At 31.3% G+C, this 12,529-nt stretch overlaps 1 long non-coding RNA gene across 1 annotated transcript; it reads left to right on the forward strand.

Moving 5' to 3' along the window:
• Positions 1-2,564: 2,564 nt before the first annotated feature.
• LOC102659437 (uncharacterized) lies at positions 2,565-5,426 on the forward strand. The gene is made up of 3 exons (XR_414018.4): positions 2,565-2,749; positions 3,047-3,132; positions 5,177-5,426. It is a non-coding gene; the product is annotated as an uncharacterized lncRNA (long non-coding RNA).
• The last annotated feature ends 7,103 nt before the right edge of the window (positions 5,427-12,529 follow it).

Raw genomic sequence — 12,529 nt, forward strand, 5'->3', positions numbered from 1 at the left:
TTTATTTTAATAATATGAATTTATTTTAATATATAAACTATTTTTATTCTAATTATATAAATGAATATAACTACATGAATTAATATGTAAATTATTTTAATTAATTATTTATTTTAATTTATGTAAATTGCTTTCATTTTAATTATACAAATTAATAAAATTTTAATTTATAACTATCTAGATAACTTACATAATGATATTTTCATTTTAACTATAAAAATTGACTTATATGCCAATTTATTTATATAAATTATTTTATGTAATTTATACAAATTACCTAAAAAAATTAATATGCAAAATAGTTTATTCTAATTATTTAAATTAATAAAATTTAGTATTTAATTTTTTAGATAATTTACACTAATATAAATTTAAGCATTTTGTATAAATTACATAAGATAATTTTATAAAAAAATTATGTATTAGTTTACTTAATTTATTTTTAAGATTATTCATCAAAAATTATTTTAATTTATAAATTTTATAATTAGATAAAGAAATTATTAACTCATGATGTGATAATACATGAGAAGTATGAGAAGTATTGTTTATAATATTGATCAAGGATAAAATCACTTAATAGTTTGTTTCTACTAAGACATGTTATTTTTTATCCATTTAACTTCTTATTACATAAGTATCATCTCAACAGTGTGCAAAAATGTTATGTCAACATTAATATATTATATCAAAATCAATGTTTGATCATAGATAAGGATCAAAATCACTGATTTTGAAAAATAAAAGGACTAAAAATTTTAATTTAAAAATAAATGACCAAAATTACGGATTAAATATTATATTCTTAAAAGCATTCTCATTCTAAAGAAGATAAAACAGTTTTCCAAATTTCTATTTATTAAATTTAAATTGAACAAAAGTGTATTTTAGCCTTAAATTTAAAGGTCTTGGTTTTTTCGTGGTGTTTCCTTTTAGACCGTCTAGCAACTGTTGTTCAACTTATCATTCCAAATCCCACTCGCTCTTGCCCATTTTATAAGGATTCTCTTGAGGACAGAAATCATACGTTTCTATCTTGCTTGTTCGATCATCTTCTATTTGGAGAGAAGTGTTCAGGTGGCTGGGAATTTATATTGTTTTACCACAGCATGTAGGCCATCTATATAATCAGATAGGGCATTCTATTAGGGGAGCAAAAATTAAGAGACTCAAGAAGGTATTTTGGCATGCAACTTGCTGGAGTCTATGGAATGCCAGAAATAATGTGATCTTCAACAATGCAGAACCGAAACCTGGAGGGATATTAATTAGCTTCTAGTAAATCTTTCACTTGGCAATGGATTGCATATAAAAGGGGTTTCGTTGAAGACCTTCAGTTCTCATCATGTTGTTTGAATCCATTGGGATGTTTATGATGGTCATATTTTGTGTTTCCTCGTTGATAGGATTCTACGTTCCTGGAAGTTTTATTTTTTGGTTGATTAAAGGGGCATATGAGATAGGATAGAGCATGCATGGTGCCTTAATGTGCATCCTTCTCTGTGGGTTTTGATGTATATCCTTCCTTCTTGTTAATATAATTATATCTTATTTGCCTTGAAAAAAAAAAGTAGTTTTTAATTGCTAGCATATGTCTAACCATATTGAATTAACCTACATCTAAAAAATGTGAAAATTATAGAAATATTCTCCAAGAGTTAGGGTCGGTTAATACTGCAATTAATATTTAATCTATTTATTTTTTATTAGTTTTTGAAAATAAAGGAAAATGTAAAAATTCTAAAAAAATGGGTAGTTACAACCACCATTATTTATTATTATGTATATAAATTATTTAATCCAAAAAATAAATAAATAAATAAAACTTAAAAAAACCCTAAAAAATGTTAGAGGCAATTTAAACCGCCATTAAACAAAATAATCCACAACAAGAATTTTAAATTTATGTCAGTTTGTAATAGGGTTGTTCACATGTAAGAATCACCAATGAATCCAAATTGACTTAAATCGACCCAAACAGTTTGAGTTAGATATTTAGTGTATTTAGATCAAACTTAAACCAACCCATTCAAATTCGTTGACTTTGGGGTTGGGATATGGATTTTGATTATTGAACCTGTTGATCTATTCATCTGACCCATGAATCTGTTGTTTAATAAATTATTATTATTAATATTATTATTATTATTATTATTATTATTATATGATACTTTTAAATTAAAAAATCGATGTGGTTTGATGATTTGATGAAAGATTGAAAGCTTTAAAATGAATATTGCAACTTGCAATTAAAATGGATGTAGTTGACACTACAAGAAAAAACATTTTCTACTACAGCAAAACAATGACGATTCTTCAAGAGCCGTCTTAATATGTAAGGCAGTGACAATTTTGTAAATATGGGGTCTTAGAAATTACCCTTCCACGACGGTTTTACAAAATCATCTTAAAAGATTGTCATTCTAAGACGGTTTTTACAAAACCGTCTTAGAAGTGAGTATGTTTTTAAATTTTATATCTCCCTCTTGCTCGCTTAAATGTTTGCTCTCCCTCTCATTCTCTCTCTCTCTCTCTCTCTCTCACTCTCTGTAAGCGAGAGCCACAGAGACCTCTCACTCTCACTCTTTCCCTTTCACTGGTTGTGGTTATTGGTGTTGCACAATCACAACCAGGTATTCAGATCCCTCTTTCCCTTTTAGATCTGAACATGTATCGTCTCTCCCATGGCTTCAAAGCACATCCTTAAGGAGCTCAAGGACTTGCAGAAAGACCCACCAACTTCTTGCAGGTACCCCTTTTCTAGTCATTATGGTACTTCCCTATCAAGTTTTATTCTTTCCACTTCCAATCCCTAATCTATGTGTGTGATTTGTCTCCTTGTTCTATTGGTGTGCTTCTCTCTTTTACATTTCTTCTCTATTTATTTTATTACTAATTTTTTGTTTTACCTTCTTTGATCTCACACTAATTAAGGTCAAGTGGAAGACGAATTTTATAATACACAATTATTTTTGTGCAGTCAAATGTTATTTTTTTTTCTTTTTATGGTAAGCTTTTCAATGATTTCAAATATATTTTGAAGCAGGTCAAGTTCAAGGTACAAGGAATATGTGACTGGCTTGTTCACTGGTGTTGTCGTAGTAGCCACTACCACCCTTTGACACCGCCAAGGTTTGATTTTTATCAACTTTTAGGGAACCATTTGGTCTTAATTAGAGCCTCCTTTGGATACATTATTTGATAATTATTTTGTTTCTATGTGTTACTGTTTACCCCTTTGTTCAGTGTTTTTGTTGTTCTGTCCCGTGCTTTTTTAGGGATCTTAAAAATAGTGCTTTTGGGTACTTTGGGATGTAGGGTTGAAAATTAAAATGGTGGGTGGGATGCTCTAATTTCAATTGTCCATTGTTCTGAACTAGTGTGAAACAATTTTGGGTCTCAAATTTTCATTGGGTTTGTTTTTCATTTCTATTTTTTGAGTTGACACTTAACGTGATTAGTGTTATATAGTTTTGTTATTGTTCATGGGTTTATTGGTTGGTAGAGCAGCTAAAGATAGTGTGTGGAATTGTGTTGAGCTTGTCAGTATTACTTAACTAGCTTAATGGCCAAGTTCTACTGTTCGTGTCCTTTTAACTAAAAAATAACAATTGCTGGTTTTGAGGATATATCAACCCTAAGAGATGATAGTATAAAGGCCACGCCTTTTGAGGTTATATCAACCCTAAGAGATGTTCTTAAAACAGGGTCCCTTTGGAGAGATCACGTGCAAACATACACTAAGGTTTGGAACCTTCTTTGTATGCGTTTATTAGTGAACCTGTTGTTATCTTCATTGTTAGTGAACCTGTTGTTATTCTTGGATTTGGACAAATGTGAAATTAATATCTACTAAGCTTTGTTAGCACTAAGTCCAGTTGCACTTGTCATAGTAGCAGCAGCACTGCTGGTTTAGTTCCTTATACAACTGGGCCTTATCAACGTGTGTCGTATAGTTCCCATCAATCTTCGCAAATGAATTAGATAACAGATAAGCAAGAAAATTTAAATTCTGGGAGGAGTGCAAATCCCTCTGAGGCTGTAAGGAATGTGAGTACTTCTACAAGAATTATATTAGAAATTAGAATACAAGTTTTCTACAAGAATTATATAAAATATATTTAGGACCAAAGTCAAGTTGTAACTTGAGTTTTGACATTCCTTCAAAGCTAGAAATAATAGAGAGGAAGAAGAAAAAGTCTAGGCATTTTAATTTAGTGTGAACCAGCCAACCTTCAACCCAAGATTCTCTAGTTGAACCATGTATCTAATTTTAATTTTATTTGGTTTAATTATTCTCAACAATGAATAAATATGATCAAAATAATCCTAAAAGTCTTGCTAATTCAATTTTTAATTTGTTTTCCAAAATGTTCTCAAAGTCACCCTGTATATATAAAAAAAGTAACAAGGTATCTAATCCCAAAATCCCATCATGGTGTACTGGTGTAGGTGAATCATTTCCTTGGATAAACTGAAAAGAAGATCAAGCATTATTGAGGGTATGCTTTAATTGCAAACTTTGTTGTGCTTGTACTTGGATGTGACAAGCAAGTTTAGCTTCATCATGTGTTGCTGCTTCTACCAAATTCTCTTTAATTTTAATTTTAATTGTTGGTGAAAGAAAGCTAAGAGATCTTCAGAGTTGTTGATCTAGTTTTCCTTCAGGAGAAAATGGGACTGCAATTGATTTTCTTGCTAATTGAGTTGCATTTAGTTTTCTGCACTCAGCAGATCCATGAATATGCATGTGTGAGCATAATTCAGGTGTTCTGAATTAGTTTTTGAATGTTGGATATTGTTTGAGTGTTGTATCTGGTTATATATGTGGCTCAAAATTTGTTATGGTTCACATGTTCTATGTCTTTGGGTGTCTATAATCTTTCTTTTCTTGGAGAAGTAAATATTTACATGCCTTGGAGTGAGAGAAGTTTCGATGGAAAAAGTTCAATCATCATAAAATGGCTAGGAGTGCTTTCAAATGTAAAGATATTGACAATTGGTTTGTGTGCCATTCAAATAATATTACATGTAAGTTAAAATATAGTATGTTTTTGCCTTTCTCTTTTTATGTGCATAACATGTTTGCATTCATGTGACAAGTTCTGCTGATACCCAATATTGCATTTCAAAACATTCATTTAAAAAATGTCTCTATTTCACTTTATTTGTGTAGGATCTCTTAAATCCCATTTGAACCAGACCTCAACCTCTAAAGTCTGTTAGATTGGAGTCGTTGAAAGTGAAATTGGGGCAACCCTTTATCTACCAAAAACACATATGATAAGAAAGTAACCAGAGCAGTGGAGTACTTGCTTCAAAACTCTCCAATGCCCAGATTTGATATAATAAGAAGTGCTTAAATGATATCCATGCTTAACTCTTTAGGTAGAGTTTTACGCAATATCCAATTTTTGTCTATTTTATGCTTCCTTTCTTTTTGTCTTAAACACTTTTTTTTAGAACTACTTGTAGGTTGCTGCTATATTCTAAGTGCCTTGTTCATAAGGATGTTATAGATTTATTTTATTTGGCTTTGACAAAAAGAAAATTTTAAACTTAAAGAAAGTTATGCTCTCCAAATATAAATTATATTTTATTCTTGTAACTGCATACTGGTAAACTGTGCTTAGTTTTAAAATCAATATATACATATTAAACCTATGTATAAAAATATTGTTTATATATATACATATGTAAACAAAGCTCTTTAAAGGTTGAGACCATATTCCCACCAGCCACCAACCCTCTATTAGTCAAAACTATTGTTGATATGAAATGGAAAATGTATTTAGCTGATGAGCAATATTATTCCGCAAGTATGCATTCCATTCTTTATAGTATTAGTCTACTCTATATTATTCAATGGTCTATAGTTAACAAATGTTACATAAAAAAGTTAATGAACAATTATCTTCTCACTCTAAAAATGCCTTGAATGTGATTATTATTATTATTATATTCATCTTACATAGCTATTTTAAATTGAAAAAGGTGAAATTGCTCAGCGTATTTCCACTGAGGTAGTGGGGAACAATGATAGCATGAGTTAATCTTGACCATACATTATACAACCATATACCGATGGTTAAGATTATTTTGCTCTAATTTCCTTTCACAAAAATTTTGCTCTTTTTTTTTTCCATTTCAAATCTTAAATGTGTTAATTAAATTTCACTCTTATATGTATTTGCTTGGTCTTGGATTGTTCAGTTATAAATATTTATTTTTTTCATTGGTGATAAATAATATGTAACAATATATGTATTTGAGTTTTTTCATTTGATTTTGGGTCAATAAGCAAAGTTTTGTAACATACTTCTTGGCAATGAGAGTGATTCTTAATTACACACACACACATATATATATATATATATATATATATATATATATATGTAATTATCTGCAATTGGAAAGAATTTATTTTGTACTTTTGCTTCACCTAGTTGTTTTAGTTTGACGTATATCTTCTATTTTTATTACTTGAATTTTGCAAGAGAAGTTTACTACATCAACACCAACACTTTTATTTAATCTTGAAATAGACACACTATGGTATATGTTGTACTTTTTTTTCCTAATTGAGTTTTCAAGCATGCCTAATTGCTTAACTATTCCATATACTCATGCTTGATAGAATAATGATTGAATTTACAATGTTGATTTAGGCCTTCTGGGCTTCCTAGCCAAAGATTTGCACTATTGCTTTCTTCCTCAATTCACTCCAGTGTTCTACATACGAATCAGAGAGTATTCAAATGTATCTCTTCTTTATTGAATGTTCTCCAGATATTGATCATTTTATACAATAATAAACATTGATTCTTTCCTTTTTTGTCTTAAAGACAGTTGCAGTAGCACCTTATAATATGCCTGTGAACACTACAAATCATATTTACTAGCATATAATCACTGATATAATAATAGGCAAGAAGATATATAAATAAAGGAAGAAGAAAAGGAAACAAATTGCTTTATAAAATAATTTATGAAGCAAAAGAAAAAAATAGACAGATGAATTGAATATGTTGTATGTATTTTTTTTAATTTTTTTTAAAAAAAAGACATTCTAAGACAGTTATATGAAAAATCGTATTAGAATGTCTACATTCTAAGACAGTTTTTTGGAAAACCGTCTTAGAATCCTAAAATCATTTTATTTTTTTTGTTAAAAAAATATTCTAAGACGCCTCTCTAAAAAAACCATCTTAGATTATAAGTATTCTAAGACGGTTTTTTGGAAAACCGTCTTAGAATCCTAAGATTATTGTAATTTTTTTTGTTTAAAAAATTATATTAGAATTGTCTTAGAATGTGATCATTCTAAGATGGTTATTTTCTTGAGAACTGTCTTAAAATATGTAGATTTTCTAAGATGATTTTCTAAAAATCGTCATAGAAAGTTTTGGCTTTCTACGACATTGACTACAAAGACAGTTCAAAATCGTCTTTAAAAGTGTCTTAGAACCGATGTAAAATCATTTTTTTTTGCAGTAGTGTGAGGGTGGACACGCACAGGGCAGAACCAAAAATTTTTGTTAGGGGGGCAAAATTTTAAAGCATGAATCAATAATGATATATATTTTTTATATAAATTAATTCATGTATCAAATTAAAAGCAATTTAAAACCCAACATATCAATGGAAAAATGTATTTGAAAGCAATTAAAATTGTACCAAAAAATTAGAGTAAATACTCTTTTTCGTCCTTGAATTTGTTAAACGTTGACAATTAGGTCCCTAAAAGATTAAAAAAAAAATTATCCTCGAATGTGTGAAAAAATGCGACAAATCCATCCTACTGTTAAGTCTCATTTGTTAACTCAAATGGTCGTGCCTACATGGCACCTCTGGTAATGATGTGGCAACTAATGGTTCCCACATGTCATCCACGTGTTTGCCATGTGTCATCTATGTGACTGCCACATGTAAAAAAATTGACTTTTTAATTAGGCCTCTGATAGAGGTCATACCCGAATCAAATAAACATTAAAAATACAGTATCTAGAAAGTGATCCTAGGTCGTCACCCAATGAGCAATGGTCAACCAAACGTTCATAATAGATAGTAATAAAACAGTAACGAATTGGGGGGGGGGGTTGTTTGTCTTTGTAAATTAAACAGCAAGCAACAAAATATCAGAATTAAAACACGTTGTTTCCCCTTGATTCACAAGCAAGCCTCTTATCCTAGGTTACGAGAAATTATCCTTTATCAGTTCAACCACTTAATCCAACCCTAAATTAAATTACTAAGCGAAATTTAACATAAGGCATTCATTATGTGATTAAGCAACACATACACCAATTAATCATGAACAATCATTAAGCATGAACGTAAATTAAGCGCAGAGACAATTAATCAAGCACTAAGCATACATGAATTAATAGCAACAAATACAGAGTAATAATAAAACCTCAAATATAGCTGTGCTTGATCCTCAAGAGAAAACAAAGCTGGAGACTTAAGCCTTCCATTAATCACTAGAAAACGAAGAAAACTAGAATTACTCTTCCAAAACGAAAAAGAGACTAAAACGAATTGAGAGTAGCACTCTAAAACTAAAACGAATAAGAGAGAGAGAGAGAGCCCTAAAACTAGAACCTTGGTGCTGTTATATAGTTCTCAGCCCCAAAGCTTACAAATCTGTTTTAAGTTCAAGCCCATAAATAAAATAAAATCTAGATAAGATAAGATAAGATAAAATCTAGATGAAATAATATCTAGATGAAATAAAATCTAGATAAGATAAGATAAGATAAGATCTAGATGAAATAATATCTAGATGAGATAAAATCTAGATATGATAAGATAAAATCTAGATGAAATAATATCTAGATGAGATAAAATCTAGATAAGATAAGATTTGGTAGAATAAAATAGTCTGCTCTCTTCAAGTCCAAGCCCAATTCTAAATTCAAGCCCAATTGCTTATAATTCTCCTGAAATTAAATTAAAAACACAAAATTAGTCCAATAGGCCCAAATGATAAAACTGCATAATTAATTTGACAATTAAGGCTAATCAGTAATTAAAATGGTGACAAAAAGGGTTAAGAAATAGGAGAAAATGATGACACATCAAATCCCCTCACGCTTAGCTTTTTGCACTCTTGGGCAAAATATAAAAAAAAAACAAAGCAAGGGACAAATCCAGGGACATTAAAGAGAAACAGACACAACGACAATTGCATATTTCTCAATGAATCTCAAGGAATGAATAGAATGGGTAACATCCAACACGTAAAGAGTTAAAGAATCAAGGCCGTCATGAAAAACATCCAAGCATCTCAAACATGGCAAGATAGTCAATCAGCTCAAGAATGAAAAGTGATAAAGCCTCACAAGATATGCACTCTATCTCTCAAGTGTCTAGACTACTGTTTACTCTCAAATCACCCATGAAAACAAACACCACATAGGCTTGGCAAGACTCTAAAATTGACAACCACATCACAAACACATGTTCATGAGGATCAAAAGCTCTTTTAAGATTGTAATGGGGCCAAGGACAAGGTAGATGAAAGTATGAGATAGTAGCTAAAACCCAAAGGAATAGAGGAGCAATGGGGAATAAGTGGGAAGTAAGAAAAAGTAGTAAACCCCAAAACCAAAATTAAAAAGTAAACCCAAAACAAAATCAACCAAGCCCTTAAACCAATCCAAGTCTTCAAACCAAGACCTCATTTATTCAACTTCATTCTTTTTCTATTTTTTTGATTTTTTTTATTTTTTTTGAACGTGAACAGTAGCAATTGTAAGCATTTGAAAAATAAAGCAACGATTAGGTAATATATGTATATACATCAAGCATGGCCAAAATAAATCATCAAGCATGGCCAACAAAATACCCCCCTCACACTTATTCCCAAAACAATTCCAAAGCTCCAAAATTCCTTAAGGGTAGGGTGAAATCATGGTTTTTCACTTAAGGCTTGTAATGAGCTCAAAACAAAGAAAGGGGAACGTGGGCTCAAAGGGGCTATCAAAGGAATTAATTCAGGGTAGGCTCATTTGGCTAGAGGCTTATAAGAATAAAATGCCTAAATCATCTCCCAACATGCATGTGAAGCAAGAAGTATCAACAAGAGTCAAGCCAAGGCTATTGTGCAAGCAATCAATGGGGCAAAACACACCGAATAAAATAGATGATGATGGTTCAAATTCTCACCAAGGGTAAATTGTTGGATCGAGTGGCCTCAGAATAATTAAGAAGGGGGGGTTGAATTAATTATTCCTAAACCTTTATTAATTAAAAAATTACTCTTCTAAGGCTTTTACTAAATTGTTAAGAGAATGAGGAGTAGAAAAGAAACTTAACAGAAAGTAAAAGCGGAAATTAAATGCACAGCGGAAAGTAAAAGAGTAGGGAAGAAGGAAACAAACACACAAGAGTTTTTATATTGGTTCGGCAACAACCCGTGCCTACATTTAGTCCCCAAGCGACCTGCGGTGCTTGAGATTTCTTTCAACCTTGTAAAAATCCTATTACAAGCAAAGATCCACAAGGGATGTACCCTCCCTTGTTCTCTTTGAAACCCTAGTGGATGTACCCTCCACTAGAACTGATCCACAAGAGATGTACCCTCTCTTGTTCTCAGTCAAACCCAAGTAGATGTACCTTCTACTTGTACCACAAAGGATGTACCCTCCAATGTGTTAAGACAAAGATCTCATGTTGTTAAAACTTTGATACTTTGTGAGTGGGGATACAAAAGAATTCTTAGTCGGTTAGTCCTTTGAACACTTTTGTATAAGGGAATGGGAAGAATCAAAGGAATTCTTAGACTGTGTCATTTTGAATTCTTTGACAAGGGAGAAGGGAGACACAAAAGAATTCAGGCGGTTAGTCCTTTGTTCTTTTGGAAAAGGGAGAAGAGAGACACAAAAAGAATTCAGGCAGTTAGTCCTTGACGAATTCTTTTTGACAAAGGGAGAAGAGAATGAAAAGATGAATAACACAAGTTTTCAAGGTTTAGAAAACCAGAAAACTTCAGAAAGCTTTTGGTACAAAGAAGAAGAAGAAGTTCAAAAAGATTCAAGGCTTGTAAAGGATTGTATGAAATAAGTGTAAAAGTGTATTGAAAAGCAAATCAAAGCCTTGCTTTTATAGACTCTTCATGTCTGGCCAAGAGGACCATTTAGAAGAGTTACAACTTTTAGAAAAACTTAAAACCAATTTGAAAAAGTCAAAAACCTTTTGAAGAGTTACATCTTTTGATTTATTCAGAAACAGTCAGTGGTAATCGATTACCAAATAAGTGTAATCGATTACACAAAGCTTTTATGTGAAAGGATGTGACTCTTCACATTTGAATTTGAATTTCAACGTTCAAAGGCACTGGTAATCGATTACCAAAACATTGTAATCAATTACAGCATTTTGAAATTAATTGGAACATTGTAAATTCAATTTGAAAACTTTTTCAAAACAATTTTGCTACTGGTAATCGATTACAACAATCTGGTAATTGATTACCAGAGAGTAAAAACTCTTTAGTAAACATGTTTTGAGAAAAATCATGTGCTACTCAGTTTTTGAGAAAAACTTTTCATACTTATCTTGATTAAGCCTTCTCTTGATTCTTGAATCTTGAGTATTGAATCTTGATCTTGATTCTTGAGATCTTGAACCTTGAATCTTGACTCTTGACTCTAAACTTTTTTCTTGAGTCTTGAATTCTTCTTGATTCTCAACTTGAACTCTTGAATTGTTCTTGATTTACTTGAGTTGTTCTTTGATTGATCTTTGAGCTTTTTGTCATCACCTTTGTCATCATCTTTTGTTATGATCATTGTTATCATCAAAACACCTTTGAATCACTTTTGATTCACCCTGAAGCTTTGCTTCTACATAAATCTATCACTTTCAATTCGAACCTTCATAACTAACTTGACATGTAGAGAAAAACAAGGGTTTCAATTCACAAAATGCCAAGAAACTCCTATTTCAAAAATAATTACCCATTACCTATACATAACCCAAAATTCAAAGAGGAACATGCAATGTTGTACACAAACATAAAACCAAAATAACAAAATTAACCTAGAACCTAATAAACTTAAACTAGAAAACCTAATAGAATTAAACTAGAATACCCAACAAAATTAAAGAACAATCTTCTCCCCCCCCCCCCCCTCACACTTAAACAACACATTGTCCTCAATGTAGCACAATCATAAGATCAATAAAAATCAAAGCAATCAATAAAATTTGGACAAGTGCAATAAAAGTAAAGAAAGAGACAGAAGAAAGAAAACTGCCTAAGTCATGGCGGAAAAGAAGTAGGGTGAAGTAAGAAGATCTTTTGAGCAAGGACAACCCCCAATGCGTAATTGGATGCATCGTACATTAGCTCAAATGGGGCTGTCCAATCAGATGCCTGAATGATAGGGGTGATAGTCACTGCACGCTTGAGGCAATCAAAGCCTCCTTGCACCGGTCATCAAAATCAAACTCCACCTCCTTTTGCAGCAGATTGGATAGTGGAAGGGCCACTCTGCTAAAATCCTTGATAAAGCACCTATAA

Source organism: Glycine max, chromosome 4 (assembly GCF_000004515.6).
Source record: "Glycine max cultivar Williams 82 chromosome 4, Glycine_max_v4.0, whole genome shotgun sequence".
Taxonomy (NCBI): domain Eukaryota; kingdom Viridiplantae; phylum Streptophyta; class Magnoliopsida; order Fabales; family Fabaceae; genus Glycine; species Glycine max.